General features: G+C 38.8%; 1 protein-coding gene and 1 pseudogene across 2 annotated transcripts in view; both read right to left on the bottom strand.

The window, feature by feature from the left end:
- ATG10 (autophagy related 10) overlaps positions 1–21051 on the bottom strand; it is a 423722-nt gene that overhangs the window by 303121 nt on the left and 99550 nt on the right. The window lies entirely within an intron of this gene.
- LOC131832421 (ribosome biogenesis protein NSA2 homolog) lies at positions 6413–7342 on the bottom strand (annotated as a pseudogene).

Below are 21051 nucleotides of genomic sequence, written 5' to 3'. Positions count from 1 at the left end.
AATCACGTTAGCAATCAACACAACCTGGGTTCTATGCCCACCAGTAGTGGCCTGTATTTGAAAGAAAAGTATAAATCCTTCACCCAACACTAAGTTTTGCAATTCTAAGGTGTAAAAATCTTTACTTCTTAAGCCCATCCAGGTATCAGAATATGACCAAAAAATAGCCCTATTTTGCTTTAGTTATAAAATACATAGGATAGGAAAAGCAATAGCATCCACGGTGCAGGATCAAGTGACAACAGCCTTTGGTACCAGTGGTTTCCACATGTGAGACTTGTAGCCCTGTGCTTCCTACACCTCCTTTATTCTGAAAATCTCATCTATCATTACTTGACTCACCCAAGCCAGTTCCTGGCCGACTCCTATTGTAACATCTTCAACACTGAAATCACTCTTCCTAACCACAGAGTTCTATCTCTCTTCTACCATCCCTTTCCTCCTGCTGAGCGCATCCTCTTCAGGACCTCTGGAACTTTGCCTTGGAAATACATGAAGATATTTGTGGCAAAGAATGCCAGTTTTACTCCAATAATTCATCCTCCTTTCTCAGGATAATAGAAGCCCCAACTTTTATCAGGGCACATCATTGCTCACGTTAAAGGTCACCGTTTCTTTATTTTATTTTTTGAAAGATTTTATCTATTTGACAGAGAAAGAGAGAGATCACAAGCAGAGGGAGCAGCAAAGGGAGAGGGAGAAGCAAGCTCTCCCCTGAGCAGGGAGCCGGATGTGGGGCTCAATCTCAGGACCTTAGCATCAAGATCTGAGCTGAAGGCAGACAGACGCTTAACCCACTGAGCCACCCAGGTGTCCCTACCTTTTCTTTAAAAAAAAAAAGGCTATCTTTTCTTGCTTTCCTTGCAATGAGATGTGACCTTGTGACTAAGTGCTGGCCAGTAAGATGGGAGTAGAAGTGACATGTGCAATCTCTAGGTTTTTCCTTAAAAGGAGAGTGTACCCTCTTAGTAACTAGAATATGGACATAGTTGTGAGTTGTTCTGTACTATGTGAATGACAGCAAAGAACAAGATAAAAGGACCCTGGATCTCTGACAACTTTTCAGAGCAAAGATGCCCATAAGCTCAGTCTGTAATATAAAATAAAAATAACTTTTATTGTATTTAACCCATGGTTATTTGGGATCTCTATCACAGCAGTCAAACTTAGAGCCCAACTTGTACAGTCCTTCACAAAGTGAACTGTCATCCACCAAACACAATCTTCCATCTTTGTTTTATAAGTTTTTCCATAACTATTGGTGGCTCTCAACCGTGGTTATATATTATAATCACCTGGGACATTTAAAAGAATCTTGACATCATTTTCTGGAAAGACTCAAATGTCCGTATTTTTTGAGGTTCCCACAGTGATTGTAATGTACAATCAAGGTTTAAATAGTTTAGATGATCTCTTGGGTATCTTGAGAAGGAAACTGGTATCTTTGAAGTTAAAAGAAGGAAAGGAGGTAGCAGAAAGTAGAAAGAGAAGAATTATGACTCTTCATATCTTTTGCTTAAAAACTTGAAATATCCATTTTTTTGCTTGAAGTCTTGTAAATACTCAGTTTACCACAGAAGCCATATTTGAATATAAGTAGTAAATACATTCTAAAGAAGCGTTTTGATGAATCTCTTACTTACTAATCTTGATTTTTTTTTCCATGACTCTGACTTCTTTCGCAAGTCATATAGAACTGAACCACAAATTAACAACTTGTAGGAAACTACAGAGAAAAAACAGGGGCCACTGGGGAGGACCAATCATAAAATACTCCACTGTCTAAAAAAAGTAAAGTTTACCTCAAGGAATGACTTAGGTACTTGGAAGAATTTTTCATTCGATGTTTAAAATACACAGACCACTCACTATATTAGACCCCTGAAACTATATAAATATAATACTGCACGTTAACTATACTGAAATTAAAATTAAAAAATTCATAAAAAATAAAAATAAATTTAAAAAACAGACAGGTCACCACTTAGTAAGACAACAGTCCTGAGGCCTGAGAGATCAATCAGAGAGAGGTAGGGGGAGAGAAAGACTGAAAGAGAAAGAAGAGAAGAGGGATGGTGAGAAGAAAGATATTGGGAAAGATGGGGTGGAAGGGAGAGAGAAAGAGATAGAGTGGTAGAGAGATAGACGATGATAGCTCTTGAAGGGCCATTAAGGTTCAATTCCCTCGCCGCACACCTCTCCCTCCATTCACTCAGCTCCTATAAATGACTTTTCTGATTTACAGGGCAGGGGAGGGGTTATTAATTTCCTGTATATTATTCCATTACTTACTAATATCTGAAACCATACTGAGAGATGGTGTAAGCTAAAAGGGAAGAGAGGGTGGGGAATAAGTTTAATTGTTTGAATTATTCTTTTGGATTTTTTTTTTTTTTTTTTTTTTTTTTTTTTTTTTGGCCAGTGGGGCTCGTTTTATCTGATATCTAGGATGACAAAAATACTCTTGTAATTTACTTAAACTGTGAAGGAGGAAAAAGCAAGATTTCTTATTTTAAGTGCCAAAGAAATAAGCCCGAGGACTTGATCACTTTTTAAAATTTAGTAGGGATCCAAAGTCTGAATTAATACACATTGTCATCACCTTTCTAGGCTGTCCGTGGCTAATGTTCCTTTTGAAACTAATGTTCCTTCTAAGAGGATTTTTTTTTTTAAGATTTTATTTATTTATCTGACAGAGAGAGAGAGAGAGATCACACGTAAGCAGGCAGAGAGATGGAGGGAAGCAGGCTCCCCGCTGAGCAGAGAGCCCCATGTGGGGCTGGATCCCAGGACCCTGAGCCAAAGGCAGAGGCTTAACCCACTGAGCCCCCCAGATGCCCCTATAAAAGGATATTCAGTGGGATCATGAAATAGTGTGCCTCTGGCTAGATCTAGTGGGGGTTGAAAAGATGGCACTTACAAAAAGCAATTTGTTACAACTTAGACCTAGCTTTAATGAAACTGAGAATGATGTAAAGTCAGCTATCAGTAAGATATAACATGGAAAGAGGGCAAATTGCAATAGCTCTCATTTGAGTTAGCAAGCAGGAGTTGGTTCTTAAGAGTTTCTGTTTATATTATCAAAGCCCGTCCTCAGTTAAGAAACTAATTTTTAAGTGGCTTAAGAGAAAAAGCAGATAACTTGACAAGAGCTATGTATCTTGTGATTAATCACAGAATTCATACTTGGATGGAAAAGAACTTGTTGGCTAAAACATTAAAATAATCATTTCAGAGGATCAGTACTTCACAAGAGAGAAAGCAACCACTGAGTCATAGATTCGATGTGCTTCAGAGGGGATAGAGGCAATTGGCTTTTAATTTGACATTTTTTGCTATAATATATAATATTGTATTTGCTGACCTTCTGGCCTTTCTTTACCAGAACCTTACAATTCAGTCTACGGTTTTCAGAATCTCTCTTCTAAAAGACAAGGATGATCCTTCCTTTGTACATGGTCTAGCTCATGAACTAGTTGTATACATACATTCAGATATCTCAGAGGGACACCGTCAGGGAGTTTTTCCCACAGTCTTTTCCCATCCTCCTTTATTCTAATTGATGAAATGCTGATTTTCTTTGGCCACGCTGTGCCTAGCCCCAGGAAATGAAACATGATCGGTCTAAGACTCTCATGGTACATCGAGGACCTCTTTTGCTGGATATTTGTGTTCTCAGCAGCAGGGGGTGGTCATATGACCCAGTTCTGACCAATCCGATGTCAGAGGGGAATGTCCGCGGGCATTCTGGGTAATATCTTGGTTTCTTGCAAAGGGGTAGGTATTTAAGGAGGTTTTCTCGGCAAGTTCCTATTCTTCCTGTCTGAAATAGGGATGTAAGGGCCTGATGTTTGGAGTTGAAATAAACGTGTTATGACTGGCTGCTTGTGAGGCGGCAGCGTGACAGAAGATGAAGATAATGCCAAAGATGCCGAACCAAGCCCGGAGATTGTTTGGCTGTTGTTATTGCTGCTGTTGTTTTCCGAACTCTAATATTGTCGAGTCACTGAATAAACTCTGGGATTGCCGACAACTAGACTCTAGTGACATAGAAATAAACAGTAAACACGCTTAACTTAAATCCGTGTTTACTGGGTCTTCTGATATTTGTAACCAAGAATATCCCAACCAATACAATTCCTTTCCTTTTAGGTGGTAAGTTTCTATTATTTTGTCATATGATTATGGAGATGATTCTCATTTAGTTTGCCTTTTTGGCTTATCAATCCAGTTTTATATAAATATTATATAATTGGTAACCCCCTATTTCCTTCCACAAAATCCAATAATCATTACTTAAAAATATTAACTAGCTATATGGTAATATCCACCAGTAACACTCACAGAATTGCAATCATTTTCCACTAGGAATTCTGAAAACTTGACAAGCATTCCTCTGAAAGGTTAGTACTTTGGCTACAATAGTACTGTTTCCATGTTGGTGAATGGACACTGTTGTGTGTTTGCTATAAAAAAAAAAAAGTAACTTTTTATTAGACTTTAAATTTTACAGAGTGCTTTCATATATTTGTTCAATTTATTCTCATAGCAACAAGGAAGATATTATTTTTAGCTTAATTTTATATATAAGGACACCAAGACTGAAAAAAACTAAGTGCACTGTTCTGCTAATTCAATTAATAATTGGAAGAACTGGAATAAACTGGAATAACTGGAAGAACGCCATAGAGAACAGTCGCTTGGACAATTCTGAGGCTCTCCACCATCAGCACAAACATTATCAGGTCTCATGATGTACTATTGGTTTGTTATATTGAACTTCATAGAACTTAAGAATAGATATATACCTGCCATACCCATATAAATTGCTAGCCTAATGTAAGTTTTGGTAGAACTGGCTTAAAACAAATTTTGCAAAGCCCCTAAATGGTACAGGGTGATACAGATCTTCCTCAGCTGACAATGGGACTACATCCCAATAAACCTGTTATAAGTTGAAAACACCGTAAGTCAAGATGTACTTAATAAACCTACTGAACATCATAGCTTAGATTAGCCTACCTTAAACATGCTCAGAACACTTACATTAGCCTACAGTTGGGCAAAGCTCATTTCATTATAAAGTGTTGAATAGCTCATGTAATTTATTGAATACTATACTGAAAGTGAAAACCAGAGTGATTATATGGATACAGATGGTTGTAAGTATATTGGTTGTTTACTCTCCTGATTGCGGCTGACTGGGAGCTGTGATTCTTTGTCACTGCCCAGCATCAAGAGAGAGAAAGTATTGTATCACATGTTGCTAATCCAGGAAAAGAATAAAATTCAAAATTCAAGGTATGGTTTCTACTGAACGAATATCATCATTTTAGAGTTGAAAAAAATCATAAGTTGAATCATTGTAAGTTGGGGACCATCTATATTTAGGGGCATTCCTTCTCCTAGGACTCATATAGTAATTTTTCTTGCTGTCTATTATTATTTACATCATATTAGAATTAATATGCAAGCCCATCCAGGGCAAAAACTCTCCATTAGTTGTTTTTATCTAGCTCAGTGCCTGTCACATAATAATAATTCCATAATACCTACTAAATCAACAGTAAGTTGCTGATCTAATCATTCATGAACAGAGAAACACTTTCATCTTTTCTTTCATAAGCATATTAGTCTATTATCTTAAAAATCTACTCTGGAGGGGCATCTGGGTGGTTCAGTCAGTTAAGTGTCCAACTCTCGATTTCAGCTCAGGTCATGATCTCATGGTTATGAAATCAAGCCTTGCATTGGACTCCACTCTGGGCATGGAGCCTGCTTAAGATTCTCTCTCTTCCTATGCTCTTCCCCACCCCCACCTCACCCCTCAATAGCGTGTGCACTCTCTCTCTAAAAATAAACACACCTCAAAAATTTTTTTGCTTTGGAAATCGAAAGCTCTCAGCAGTTTCAGGAAAGAAGCCATTATAAGTAGCAATAAGGCAAAGTTTCTTCACACTTTGTCCTTCTTGAACTTGTGTGAATATCCAAAAAGGTTTTTTTTTTTTTTTTTCCATAGTGATGGTAGTTTCTAGAAATAGCTTATCCATCTTCCATTGGGAACTGTCTTCTTTCTATTCACTTTTCTTCTCATGCTGGATTAGTTTAGAAACATCAGTGCCAGAGTTTCATCCACGCCTTTGGTTTTTAATATCATAACCACATCACCACAGAAAGTGAAGAAAAACAGCTAGATTGAGGAAAGTTATATACATCTCTTTAGGTGTCAAAGGAGTCAAATTATAGCTCAAATAATCTCAATTTTCTGCGAAAGTTAAAAAATTTTAAGTGTAAAATTCATGCTCCTGGTATTTTTTTTTAAATAAATGTCTATTTTAATGTTTTTCACAATAGAATAAATGCTTCTCTTGATAACTGCAGATACGTAAGGCTGTTTGGTAGTATTCAGAACCATTACAGCAATGGTTGTTTTCCTGATTGGTGTGTAGTCTTCAGTAATTATAAGGAATTACTTGTCTCAAACTGCTGTCAAACCAGCAGGACTGCATTTATGCATCCATCATTTTCAGGATTGTTGGTAACCTGGGCATATTTTCCCCAAATAACTTTGCCTCCTTGTGTCACAAGGCCCAACTCGCTCACGTTCACCTCAATTACAGTACCTTTGGTAATCACACCCAAAGTTGTATATAGTGGGGATGAAGGATTTTTTTTTTATACCAAGTATTGGCAGGCAAAAGGTGGCTTTCAATTCAGGATGTGTTACATGGGCCTTTTTGAAACGTAAGCCCATTGGCCTAATGAATCTTTCATATTTAGGTGGTTTTCGAGTAAAGCCATCTCCAACAAAGCAGACTTTAGTGACCATTCTTTTCCATGCTTTCTTCTTTCTCTTTCCTGTTCGAATAACTTTTAATACTTCTGTTTCTCCCTGGGCACGAACTTTGGGTAAAGGAACTTCCCATTTTCCTGCTTTCTCTTTTCGTTTTTGTTTAATCATATTAGAAAGTACTTTAGCTCGAGACTGTCCCTCCCTGTCCAGTAGATACGCAGGTACTGCTCCTTGTGGAGTCTTTTCATCATTCTTTTGTTTGGTGTTTCTCTTTTCATGCATCTTGATAGTCTTTTTCATCTGTATTTTCTCAGCATGGCGCTGTTTATGGTAGAGCTTAGCTTTCAGACCCATCATATTTTTTGCCTTCTTTAAACGTTCATGAGCCTCTTGACCTTCTTTCTTTCTCTTTTTCTCATGGTAATCCAAATGATAGCCATAGCGCTTCCGGTGTAACTCAGTATATTCATTTTGTGGCATGGTGACGGCCGCAGAGCTGTGGGGTGCAGCTGTCGGGGCGCAAAGAAGATCTCAGTTTCCGCTCCTGGTATTTTTGAAATAGGCTTCTGTTTTCATAGAACTTAACTGCTCTAAAAGGAGAGACACTCATAACTGGAATCCAAAATGTTTGTGAATTATCACTGTGCAAACTGAGTATGTCCCAATGGGGAAAACAACCACTTCAAGACATATTCTTCTTCTTCTTTTTTTTTTTTTAAGATTTTATTTATTTATTTGACAGAGAGAGATCACAAGTAGGCAGAGAAGCAGAGAGGAGGAAGCAGGCTCCCTGCTGAGCAGAGACCCCCGATGCGGGACTCGACCCCAGGACCCCAAGATCATGACCTGAGCCGAAGGCAGCAGCTTAACCCACTGAGCCACCCAGGCGCCCCTTCAAGACATATTCTTACTGGGAATTTGTTTTCTTAACAGTCTACTCAACTTTATTTTGACAATTAAATCCTCTGTAGAATTAAGGAAAGATGAAATGATCAATGAAAATTTTCAGGCACCAATAATCTAAATCAACTGAAAATATCAGTTAATTAGAAAGCCAGAAAGCCTACAGGGACTAAAATATATACCAATCCATGACTCTAGGAAGACATGGATAGCTAGAGTCACCATAATGCTAGAAGCTATCTGTTACTATTAAGAGCAATATGCAAGAAAACTGAGGAAAATGTGTGTAATTAATTAGATATCAATCAACATTTGTATTCCCAGAGAAGAAATTCTTGAGAAAGAATAGAGCTGTGAAAATAAATGTTTCTGCTACATAATGTATGAATATCATAGGCTTCTAGCCACTTATGTACAACAATACATCAGGCTCCCACGAGGTGAGTGCAGGGTGAGTTTTCGAAACCAAAACTTGCTTACTTTTTTTTTCTTCTCATGGTACCTACCATATTTTGTTTCTCTTCATTTTGAAATAGCTAGGTAGCATGCCGGCAAAGTCAAGAAGAAGCCTTCTGATTGTGAAGATAGCAAAAGAAAGGATTTTATTCAATTTATCTACATCTCCATTTTTTTTTTAAAGATTTGTTTATTTATTTATTTGACAGACAAGAGATTACAAGTAGGTGGAGAGGCAGAGAGAGAGAGGAGAAATCAGACTCCCTGATGAGCAGAGAGCCCAATGTGGGGCTCGATCCCAGGACTCTGGGATCATGACCTGAGCCGAGGGCTGAGGCTTTAACCCACTGAGCCACCCAGGCGCCCCTACATCTCCATCTTTATCTGTAGCAACATTTATGATGCATTTCCTTAAAGAACCAATTTAAATAAAAATATGTTAAATATATATAATTTATAACTTCATACTAGTATTGAGTAATTGCTACAGAGAAAAAAATTCAAACACCATTTGGATGGATAAGGCATAGTTTTCAATATTTTAAGTATGTGTGTTTTAACACTAGAATTCTTTAGTTTAAATTTTTAAGGAGAACTGCAAAATATAAAACATTCAAAAGTAGTATAGTTCTAACTGAAGATGAGGAATGATCAACTGTCTTCTCCAAGGTAGTTTTAACACACCTCCAGAGACTCCAAAGTTCCCAGATAAACAGCTGAAAAATCATCCAGAAAATAGCTAGACTTGGAAGCCAGGCTCTATATCTAGCTCAATCACCAGAGCTAAAAGATTTGAAAAAATGTTCTTGCCCCTTTGGGCTTCGGTTCTCTCACAGAATGAATGATCTCTAAGAGTCCTCCCAGTGCCAGTATTTTATTCTGATTTCTAAATATAACTATTTACATTAAGACCTTGCAAAGAAATCTATTGGGAGCAAAATATGAAGAAAGGCACCTATGATTTACATTAGCATTAAAAGCATGTTGTTCTGAAATATGATGTACTTATTTATTCTTGAAAAATACAATAAAAAACCATCCAAACCCTTAGGGCATATTTTGTGATCTACAATCATTATATTCCATCTCTAATGTAAACCATAGCACATCACTACACATCAGAAGAAATATTTGACCTCATATGTTTGCAGCTCTCAATGTCTTAAGATCTTTGAGATTACATGTGCAATATTTTCAGTCTCCCATTAGCAAGTTGGCAAGTGTCTCATTTTCACCCGGAAGTGTTGCCATTATTACCCTACATGAATAATATACAATTTGGTCAGTGGTATTTGCTTGGTTACATCACCAATATAGTTAAATACAGATTTTTATTCTAAAAAGTATACACTCACCTTAGGGCATTCTTCACAAGTTGATTTTTTGTTTCTCTGCACAGCTGTTCTATATTATGCAAGTATGTTGTGCAGTAGTTCGCATATAAATAAATGTTCAAGTACACCTGGTAAAATTAGAAATGCTGTGGGTGTTGAAGAAGTTGTAAGGGCAATGCTGAAGTGATTGCCCAGGCTGGGTAGAAGATAAATATAGTTGTAAGGAATTGGTAGGCTAGATAGGGAGGAAGGAGAGTGTCCAGGGATTTTACATCCCAGTGTTATTCAAGAGCAATGAGGAAGGTGAAAGTGACGGTCAAAGGAGAGAAGACCAAATACCTGGATCTCGGAGGCAGAGAAGAGCTGAGCTGTGAATTCTAGGTATAGACTCACAGGTACATTGCTGAAGAGTGAAGGAAGGGACATCTGAGGTCAAGAGAAGGTAAGTGCTATAGGCTGAATATTTGTATTCCTCCTCTCCCTCACAAAATTCTTTTTTTTAATTTATTTTATCTATTTATTTGACAGACAGAGATCACCGTAGGCAGAGAGGCAGGCAGAGAGAGAGCAGGAAGCAGGCTCCCTGCTGAGCAGAGAGCCCATTGGGGGCTCGATCCCAGGGCCCTAAGATCATAACCTGAGAGGAAGGCAGAGGCTTAACCCACTGAGCTACCCAGGCGCCCTGCCCCGCAAAATTCTTGTTAAAATCCTAATGCTTAATGTGGTGGTATTAGTAAGTGGGGTTTTGGGGAGGCGATTAGGTCATAAGGGTGCAGCTCTCTGTATGGAATGTGATTGATGCCCTTATAAAAGATACCTGAGAAAGATCCCTTTTCTCCCCTGTGTGAGGAGACAATGTAAAACAGCTTTGAATGAGGAGAGCTCTCATCAGGCCGCAGCTACCCTGGTGCCTGATCTTGGACTTCCCAGCCTCCAGAACTGTGAGAAATTAATTTCTATTGTTTAAAAGCCACCCAGTGTATGGTATTTCGATGTAGCCGCCTGAACAGACTAAGACAGTGAGTGTGGGAATGTCATGGATCATCAGGAAGGATCTAAAAATGGCTGAGGCATAACTTTGGAGCTCACACACAGACACATTAACTCACAGGATTACTACCACATCACCTAAAGTGTTCAAGCACAATCCAGATGGCCACCAATAGGATGTGTTTCCCTATTCGTGTGGGAGGCTAAAAAGATAATTCCCAGAGCTCCTTCTTATTCCTAAAATTGTTATTTCCACCACCCTCAAAAATTAAATAAATAAATAAAATAAGTTAACTTGATCTTGCACAAGGCATAAGCATTTGTAATTATGAGTCAAACATTCAGAGTATATGGCAGTTAACTACAGATATAAATAAACCTTTAAAATGATAGAAGTTGGGGCACCTGGGTGGCTCAGTGGGTTAAATCCTCTGCCTTCAGCTCGGGTCATGATCTTGGGGTCTTGGAATCAAGCCCCGCATCGGGCTTTCTGCTTGGCGGGGAGCCTGCTTCCTCATCTCCCTCTGCCTGCCTCTCTGCCTGCCTCTCTGCCTGCTTGTGATCTCTCTCTCTCTGTCAATTAAATAAATAAAGTCTTAAAAAAAAAAAAAAGATAAAATGATAGAAGTTTAGGGGCACTTGGGTGGTTCAGTTGGTTAAGCATCCGCCTTCAGCTCAAGTCATGATCCTGAAGTCCCAGGATTGAACCCTGCATGGGGTTCCCGGCTCACCAGGGGAGCCTGCTTCTCCCCCTCCTTCGCCTCTGCTCCTCCCCCTGCTCATGCTCTTTCTCTCTCTCTCTCTCAAATAATAAGTAATCTTTAAAAAAAAAATGATAGAAGTTTAGAGACACTAAAGACCTGACTTTTCCATTACACAGAAGAGAAAACTGAGGCCCAGGAAGAGCACATGATTTGCTTAAGGTCATTAGACAAGTTTAACGACTGTAGGCTCTTGATTAATCTCTTTTTTCCCACTCTATTGTGTTGTTTTTAAGCCATTTAAATTTTGTGCTGATTTGCAAATTGGAGATAATAGATGCCATTAGCTGGCTAGATCTGTGTGAACAAAGAGAATTGCAGATTTGAGACAACTGTGCAGATAATTCTGTTCCTAAGATATTATAAACGTTTTAATGAAAATATCCAGGTAATTGAAACCTGACCATTTTATTTTAAAAGTATTTTTATAAATAAATATCTTATTCTTCATTTTACTTTACTAAATGCTCAATAAATGGAGATATTGGTCTCATCTTTATGAGGATCCCATAATAAATGATTCACTTGAGATGTGCACTAAAAGGAGGAGAGAGAGACAGAGAGACAGACAGAGAGATACAGAGAGAGAGAATTGATCATACTTAACATCACCGATAATGGAACAACTTTTTCATTCTTGGTACTAAGAAGAAAATACCTCATGTGATATTCTTGCCAAACATGTTTAACCTGAACTCAACCATAAGGCAACAGATATACACTATGGGACATTTTATAAAATGATGGGTCTGAATTCTTCAGAAATAACAATGTCATGAAAGTTTTTTAAAAAGCGGAGAGACTGTTTTAGAGAAAAGAAGACTAGGGAAACATAACTAAGTACAATGCATAATTCTTAATAAGATCCCAGTGAGAAAAGAGCTAAATCAGAATTAGGACAATTAGGGAAATTTGAATATATACTATATATTAGATATGTTTATTGTACCAAGGCTAAATTCCATATGACAACAATATTGTGGCTATGTAGGAAAATGTCTTTATTCTTAGGAGGTAACATGTAGCAGGGTAAAGGGGTGGTATCTACAACTTATTTTCAGGCTGTTTAGCTATAAGAAATTGTGTGTGTGTGTGTGTGTGTGTGTGTGTGTGTGTGTGTTCATATTGGGGAGAGGTAGAGGGGGAGAAAAGAAAGAGCATATATGGCAAAATGTTAATGATGATTCTAGATGAAGGGTATGACGAGTTTCTGCTGTACTTGAAATTTTTCAAAATAAAAAGGAGGGAATTGAAAGCTCTCTAAGTTGTTTTCCACCATACAAAATATATAGTAGGAAATGAATAAAATGAGAACCTTTATACCTTGCCCAGTAAATTATTACTTGCCTGAGGCAAGCATCTATTAACAAGGCTATGATGAAGCACTTCATAACAGTTGAGTAATATGCTAAATAAATGACAGATCTAGCTTGTGTCTCCTTAAGAGAGTCTCTCTCCAGTTGTAGGAGTTCAACTTTAGTAACCATGCACTTCAGAAATGATGTATATGAGAAAATCTAACCTCTAGAATAGCAGATCACCAAGGTTCCTTAATCACAACTAATCAGATGCAATGAATATGGCCTTTCCTTCCCTTTTAAAAACATCCACCATGGGGCTCCTGAGTGGCTCAGAGGGTTAAGCCTCTGCCTTCGGCTCAGGTCATGATCTCAGGGTCCTGGGATTGAGCCCTACATCGGGCTCTTTGCTCAGCAGGAAGCCTGCTTCTCCCTCTCTCTGCCTACTTGTGATTTCTGTCAAATAAATAAATAAAATCTTGAAAATAAATAAATAAATAAATAAATAAAACCATCCACCATACCCAAACAGGTCTACATTTGGCATGTGATGCATATACCACTCCCCAAACCATACAACTAGAGAAAGCATAATCTAGCAGCTAACATGGAATGCTCTGTGTGTGTGTGTGTGTGTGTGTGTGCCTCCCAAACAAACAAAGGGTTTCTAATACGTGTGGTGTGTAACAGGGGTTAGGAGTATCCCAGTTCTGGTATCCCAGAAAACATGGTACCTGCAGAGATAGTAGAAGGTAGAGAGGGTAAAAGGATTTTGCAAAATGCAGCTGTAGAATGAACAAAAGCAATTGCAGGCTAATTGGTTTATCCAGAATATAAAACAAGATTTAATGTTCCCAGAATGTCTGTGAGGTTTTTTTCCTTCCCTCACCCCATAATTCCTGTTGTTTCATCTTTGTTCTTTGGCGATAACTTAGTGAGTTTCCCTTATATATGAGGCAAATATTTATATGTAGATAACTACCTAAACATTTTTGAGTTTTTCTTCAACAAGAATTATCATGATTGGCATAAAAAAGACAAATCAAGACTCATCCTTTGTAATTGGGACAAAGACTGATGCCAGTTTTCCCTCAAGCACATAGCTTTACACAATCCTGTGGATACCTGCAAAACTGGAATTCTGTTAAAAGAAGGTGGGGAGAGCGTTTGTTGGACAGATGGCCATCAGTGTCTACTACAAGGAGAAAATAGACTCAATAAATATTTTGGAAGACCAACAAGTTGTTGGAAGGTAAAGAAAACAAAAATGGTTCTTAAGACTTTAGGCTCACATCTGTTCGAAATCGTGGCAGTATAAGATGAGATAGGGAATACAGCAGAGACAGATTTGGAAATAAGATAAGTTCTGCTTTTATTAGGTTGAATTTGAGATGCCTCTGGAATATATAGCAAATATTTGAAATTCATTTCCGTGTCATCAGCATATGATAAAAATGAAAATCATGAGGTAGATGACCCAAAAAGAGTATGTAGCATAAAAAGCAGTGGATTGAAGAGGAACCTATAGGAGAATAGAGAAGGAGTGGCTAGGAAGGTTTTAGGGGGAACTAAGATAAAGCAGTGTCTCATCTTGGAACCTAGGTAGAGAGACAGCTTTGAGAAGCAAAGTTAGAGACATTGTCGAATGTAAAAGAGAGGTCCAAAGATGTCATTGCACTTGTCAAAATGAAATCACTGGACACCCAGAGTGAGTGGAATGTGAAAGCAGAGAAGGAAATGGGACGTATGGATATAGAGAGAGTGATATAAACTAACCCTTTGGGTAGTTCGGATGAAAAGGGAAAGATAAAGATGGAATATGTTAGACAAGAGCCAGAAATTAGTGCATTTTAGTTTAAGAGTAAAGAACAGGAGGAAGAGAACAGTTGAAGATAGAGAAGAGAGAGGGAAGCAAAGGGGTAGGCAGTGAGCCTTGAACCAGGGGATGCATTCATTCTCTGGGCCAAGAAGAAATGATATGATATAGAGAAATGAACCAATGAAGCAAACATCAAGGAAAGAATTTTACTATCCCTCATTTTATCAGTCATTAGGAAGTACAGTAGTCAGGACTTCTTTCCTTTCTTTCTTTATTTCTTTTTTTAAAGATTTTATTTAACTATTTGAGCTAGAACAAGAGTGAGAGAGCACGAGTAGGGGGAGCAGCAGGCAGAGGGAGAAGCAGGGTCTCCACTGAGCAGGGAGCCCAATCTGGGACTCAATCCCAGGACCCGGGGATCATGATCCGAGCCAAAGGGAGACACACAACTGACTGATCTATCCAGGCACCCTAGGACTTTTCCAGTTGCAAGTGTGCAAGTGATAGAACCAATCTGAAAAAGTTTAAAAAAAAAAAGAAGGGTATACATTACTTCACATAATTTAAAAGGAGTATACTGTCACCACGTGTAGCTAGAACTAGATACTCAAGGGACAGAATCAAGATCTGTCTTCTTCTTGGCTCTGTTGATTATATTTTGTTTCTAGGAAGGCTGTGTCTATGTGTCCACATCTTCATCCTTTTATACTACTTAGCAACAATAATCTCAAAAGGAGAAAGGACTTCATGCTTCTGAAGTCTTAGGAAAGTTTGTGATTAGCTCACCTTGGGTCAAATGCCTACCCCTAAAGCAATTACTATGACCAAGAAGATATGGTCATTCACACAAACCACAGACATGAGAAGGGTGAATGGGGTGGAAGTGGGGAGGGGGGGTGGTAATTACCTTAATGAAAGGGGAGTGGATGGTGAGCAAGCAACAACAGAGGTCTGCTTTCAAGGTCATTTGCTAATACCAATGGTATTGGGAGTTGAGTAGCAGACCTCTGAAGAACAGAGATTTGGAATAGCTTTAAAAAATAAATGGGGGCTTAACTCTGCCAAGTAACAAAACTGGCAGACAAAAACATTAGGGATCCACAGAAAGTTGACCAAGTCAGCACAGACAAGCTTTCTTCCAATTAGCTCTCGGGGATAAATAAAAACAATAATACTATTTATGTGTGAGGTATTTCTTAGAGAGTGCATGTACTGACTTATTAAATCTTTAAATCAACTCCTTGATAGTGATGTAAGGATAAGGTTGTATGTGAGAAGAGGAGGTTGGTCATAACACTGAGATTTCACTGATGGATGCAGTGAAAGTAGAAGGCTATGAGGGAATCAAGCCTTTGAAAGCTGAAGATAGACTTGGGGCTGGAAGGGAGCCAGGGGATAGGGAGAAAAAGAGGTTGGGACTCTGAGAGTCTCTGTGAGGTTGACTGGGATCAGGAGGGAGAGAAAGACAGATGTGGAAGAATAGGAAGTTGTGATCAGGAAGCAGAATATTAAAGATTAAGATTTTAGGGGGATTTCAGAGCCATTTCTGCCTTTCATTCCTATCTCTAATCTATAAAAATATAGTCTTAAAAATTAACTAGACCAGAATCTGATTGAGCCCTGAGTAATCTTGAGCAAGAAACTTTAACTTTTTTACACAAAAAATATAGAGAAAGGAATCCAAGCATAAGACTAAAGAAAGCCATCAAACCACAAGGTAAGAGAGAAAGGGAAGAAAGGAACAAAGAAGAACCACAAAAACAACTACAAAACAAGTAACAAAATGGCAATAAATACATACCTATCAATAATTCCTTTAAACGTGAAAGGACTAAATGCCCCCAACAAAAGTCATAGGATGATTGAATGGATGAAAATAACGAGATCCATCTATCTACTGCCTACAAGAGATTCACTTCAGACCTGAAGTGAAGAAATGGACAAACACAAACCATGCAAATGGAAGTGGGAAAAAAGTTAAGGTAGCAATACTTACATCAGAAAAAATACACTTTAAAATAAGACTGTTGCAGGGTACTTGGGTGGCTCGGAGGGTTAAAAGACTGCCTTCGGCTCAGGTCATGATCCCAGCATCCTGGGATTGAGCACCACTAGGGTCCCTGTGCAGCGGGGAGTCTGCTTCTCCCTCAGTGCCTCTCCCTGTTCATACTCTCTATCTCTCAAGCAAACAATAAATAAAATCTTATAAACAATAAGACTGTTGCAAGGCACAAAAAAGAGCTCACATAATGATAAAGGGAACAATCCCACAGGAGGATAGAGCAACGTAAATATCTATGCACCCAACATAGCAGCATCTAAATACATAAAGCAATCATTAACAGACAGAAAGGGAGAAATTTACAGTACTACAATAAGAGTAGGGTACTTCAGCACCCCACTTACATCAATGGATAGATCATCTAGACAGAAAATCAATTAGGAAACAGTGGCTTTGAATGACACATTAGATCAGAAGAAGCTAACTGATACATACAGAAATTCTATCCCCAAATGGCAGAATACACACTCTTTTCAAATGCACATGGAATACTCTCCAGGATAGATCACATGTTTCACCACAAAACAAGACTCAATACATTCAAGAAGACTGAAATTACATGAGGTATCTTTTATGACCACAATAGTATGAAACTAAAAATCAACTAGCAGAAAAATTCTAGGGGCACCTGGGTGGCTCAGCGGGTTAAGCCTCCGCCTTCGGCTCAGGTGGTGGTCCCAGAGTCCTGGAATCGAGTCCCGCATCAGCCTCTCTGCTTGGCAGGGAGTCTGCTTCCTCCTCTCTCTCTCTCTCTCCCTGCCTGCCTCTCTGCCTACTTGTGATCTTTCTCTGTCAAATAAATAAATAAAATCTTTTAAAAAAATAAAAATAAAAATAAAATGAATAAGTAAACCATGAAAGCAAATAGGAAACCAAAAAGACATGGAGACAAATGAAAACAAAAACATAATGACTCCGAAATCTTCGAGTGGAAGCAAAAGCAGTTTTAAGAGGCAAGTTTATAGCAGTTCAGGTCTACTTCAAGAAACAAAACAAATCTCAAATAATCTAACCTTACATGTAAAGGAGCTAGAAAAAGAACAAATCTCAAAGCTACTAGGAAAAAGGAAATGATAAAGATTAGAGCCAAAATAAATGAAATAAAGACCAAAAATCAGTAGAAATGATCAGTGAAACCAGAACGGATTCTTTGAAAAGATAAAATTGATGAACTTTTAGCCAGACTTAAGAAAAAAGAGAGGGCTCAAAAAAGAGAAGAAAAAGAAAAGAAATGTAACTTCTCTGAAACTCCCATTTCTTCAGCTATAAACTTAGAGATGATAAAATGCTTACCTCATAAATTGTGTGAAAATCAAGTAAACTGATGAACATAAGACACCTCCATCTTACTGTATCCTGTATGTAACAGATGCTCAGGCTACTGTACATATTTACTGTCCCTTCTACATTAGCATCACTGTTATCATCAGTATAATTAGCTTATACATAGTTAAAAGAACCTTTAAAGAAACCATAAGGACAAGAGTCAGTGTCTCATTCATCATGTAGTCTTGGGACGCCTGGGTGGCTCAGCAGATTAAAGCCTCTGCCTTCGGCTCAGGTCATGATCTCAGGGTCCTGGGTTTGAGTCCCGCATCAGGCTCTGTGCTCAGCGGGGAGTCAGCTTCCCTTCCTCTCTCTCTGCCTGCCTCTCTGCCTGCTTGTGATTTTTCTCTGTCAAATAAATAAATAAAAATCTTTAAAAATAAAAATAAAAGTTCATCATGTAGTCTTAAGACTTAGCACAGTGTTTGGCACACAGGAGGACTCCGTGAATGGACGTGGAACCCCAGTTATCTGCTGCCTTCCATTTCAAGGATTACCAACCTCTAATGTTCTTGAAGAAAAGTAGTTTATTCTCATACCTTCTTCTAATTCAATCCACATTGGAACCTGCTTCTCTGCCTTACTTTATTGAACAATTATTTATTGAAACCCACTTTGAATCTGGCACTAGAAATATAATGCCGCAAAACAGCTCTGGTGGGGCTTCTGAGCACAGGGCTGGCAGACATCACTGAGGTAAACTTACAGATAAATGTAAAATTATAACTATGATATGCACTACTAAAGGAGGGCTATCAGGAGGAAACTGACCTAGCCAGGGAGATTGGGGAAAGTTTCCTTATGTAAATGATACTTGAGTTGAGGATGAGAGAGTATCAATTTGATGAAAAGGGAATGAAAGAGCTCCCTCAGCAAAGAGACAGCCTATGTAATCTCTGTAAGGAGCAGCACACGGAGAAGACTGGTGTTGCTGGAGCAGACAGACACTGAGGGTGTCCTGTACTTGATAATCCTGGAAAGGAAAAGCAGAGACCACAAAATGTAGGGCCCAGAATCTCCACTCATTCCACCACTGCCAATCATATGGAATTACAAGACACCATTTTTCTTAACAAGATGCTGGGGGGCACCTGGGGGGCTCAGTGGGTTAAAGCCTCTGCCTTCAGCTCGGGTCATGATCCCAGGGTCCTGGGATCGAGCCCCATATTGGGCTCTCTCCTCAGCAGGGAGCCTGCTTCCTCTTCTCTCTCTCTGCCTGCCTCTCTGCCTGCTTAGATCTCTATCTGTCAAATAAATAAATAAAATCTTTGAAAAAAAAAAAAAAACAACAAAAAACAAGATGCTGGTCCTAGCCAAAGAAAAATGAAGAAAATGCCTTATTTCACTTTATTCTTTCCCTTAATTTCCCATTCACCACTAGCTCACCACTAGCTCAAGATGGCTCTGACTAATTTTTTTTTTAACAATTTATTTATTTAAGAGGGAAAGAGCATGAGCTGGGCTAAGAACAGAGGGACAAGCAGACTCCTACCTGAGCACGGAGCCCCATAAGGGCTCTATCCCAGGACCCTGAGATCATGACCCAAGCCAACGTCAGATGCTTAACCAACTGAGCCACCCAGGTGCCCCTGAAGAGTAGAATTTTTCTAGGAATAAAGGAGGGGGAAATATGGCATAGTTTAGAATATGGGGCAGCTAAAAATTGAAGAGGCACTATTGATCTTAAAATGTTCCAGGGCCATCTTTCACTTCAAATTCAACTCTGATGCTAACCTAAGGCCACGTACTCTGGGTTTCTACCCCGAGCAATGCAACTGCAGCCATTGTAACTGTTGGCATTTTTTTGGTTCTCTTTTGGTTCTCTCTTTAACATTTAAGAAATGTTGGCATTTCTTTGGTTCTCTTTGGTCAGTTCATCAGCATGACATCCCCCGCTACAGATAAAGACAGTGTGTACTTTTACAAAGGAAGGTTCATTTTTTGTGTGTTTACTTCTTCGATCACAATGAACAACCAAGAACTCTTAGATTGGCTCACTGAAAACCAGTCAGATGGCTTTGTACAAATTCCCTTTAACAAAATTAAAAACAAAAAAAAAACCCAAAACAAACAAACAAAAAAACAAAAGAGAAAAACCAACCCTGCCCCACTTCTAACTTTCTATTCATTTAACAAGCATTTCTAAAGCACTTAAAATGTGCCATTGACTGTGTCAGTTTCTGACATACACGAAGATGTGTAAATCATGGTCCTTGGCCTGGAAGTGCTCACAAGACAAATCATTTCAATGTGGTATTTCGTGATGGTGCTCTGAGGTTTAACTGCGTTTTGTGTAAGCAGAGAGTAGAGTGATTCTCTCTGGGGAAGTGGACAGAGGGATGTCACACAGACTGTAACATTTGAGATGCAGCCTTGAAAAATGAATTGGAGCATTCCAGGAAGAGAGAGAAGAAGGTATATTCCAGCACAGAGAACACGTGGGAAGGCATACTGGAGAGTGTTGGAAAGTCTGTCTAGGGAGATGATCCAGGCGAGGTAGACAGACTTTATGGCCTTAATAAAGCAATGATGTAACCAAATCAATTTCTTAAAATGGACTTCAAAGCTGTAGAAATGCCATGTGGCATCATAGCTGCTTTAAGAAATTTTCCTTAGATGTTATATACATTAGGCAAGACAAATGCAGCCAGTTATCCTGGGTGTTTGGAAATGAGATTTAGATTCCATCTAGATTGGCGTTAGAAAAACCGGCAATAGATTCTAGCCTTTCTGTGGTTTGTTCACCTCCCATTTGTTGTAGTCCCAAATCAGCGCACTGGAGAGAGACCAGGGAATGACTTTTTTATACAAAATAAGGATGAAGTAGGTGCGTGGGTGAAATAAAATGTAACCATAAAGCTTATTCAGATAGTCCTCTCGATTACTGGTTATCCCCGTGTGGACTACCCACTGTTTGACTTACTCCATCACTTGGTGAAAGTAATCATTTCTTGAGTGACTATTATGTGTCAGGAGCTTTACTTACAGTAATATCTAACCCTCACACCTTCTTGAGGTAAGTTTTGTCCCTATGGTAGCCACAAGAAAACTAAATTCTATAGAGATGATACATCCTGCCCAGAACAGAGTGACTAGAAGGGACTTTAATGCCTCAAGCTTGTGTGTGAAACCTGGCTCGGCCACTCATCTTATCCTTAGGCAAGTTGCCTGACCTCTCCATGGCCAAGTTTCCTCATCTGTAAAATGGGGATACTTTGCTAAGCTCTTAAGTCTTCATTTACCTTCATGATTGAGGATAATGGAAGGATGACATTATTCTTGAGCTATATGGCTGTAGCTCTCAAAATT

This window comes from Mustela lutreola, chromosome 5 (genome assembly GCF_030435805.1).
Source record: "Mustela lutreola isolate mMusLut2 chromosome 5, mMusLut2.pri, whole genome shotgun sequence".
NCBI lineage: Eukaryota > Metazoa > Chordata > Mammalia > Carnivora > Mustelidae > Mustela > Mustela lutreola.
This window is presented reverse-complemented; position numbering and strand designations above follow the sequence as displayed.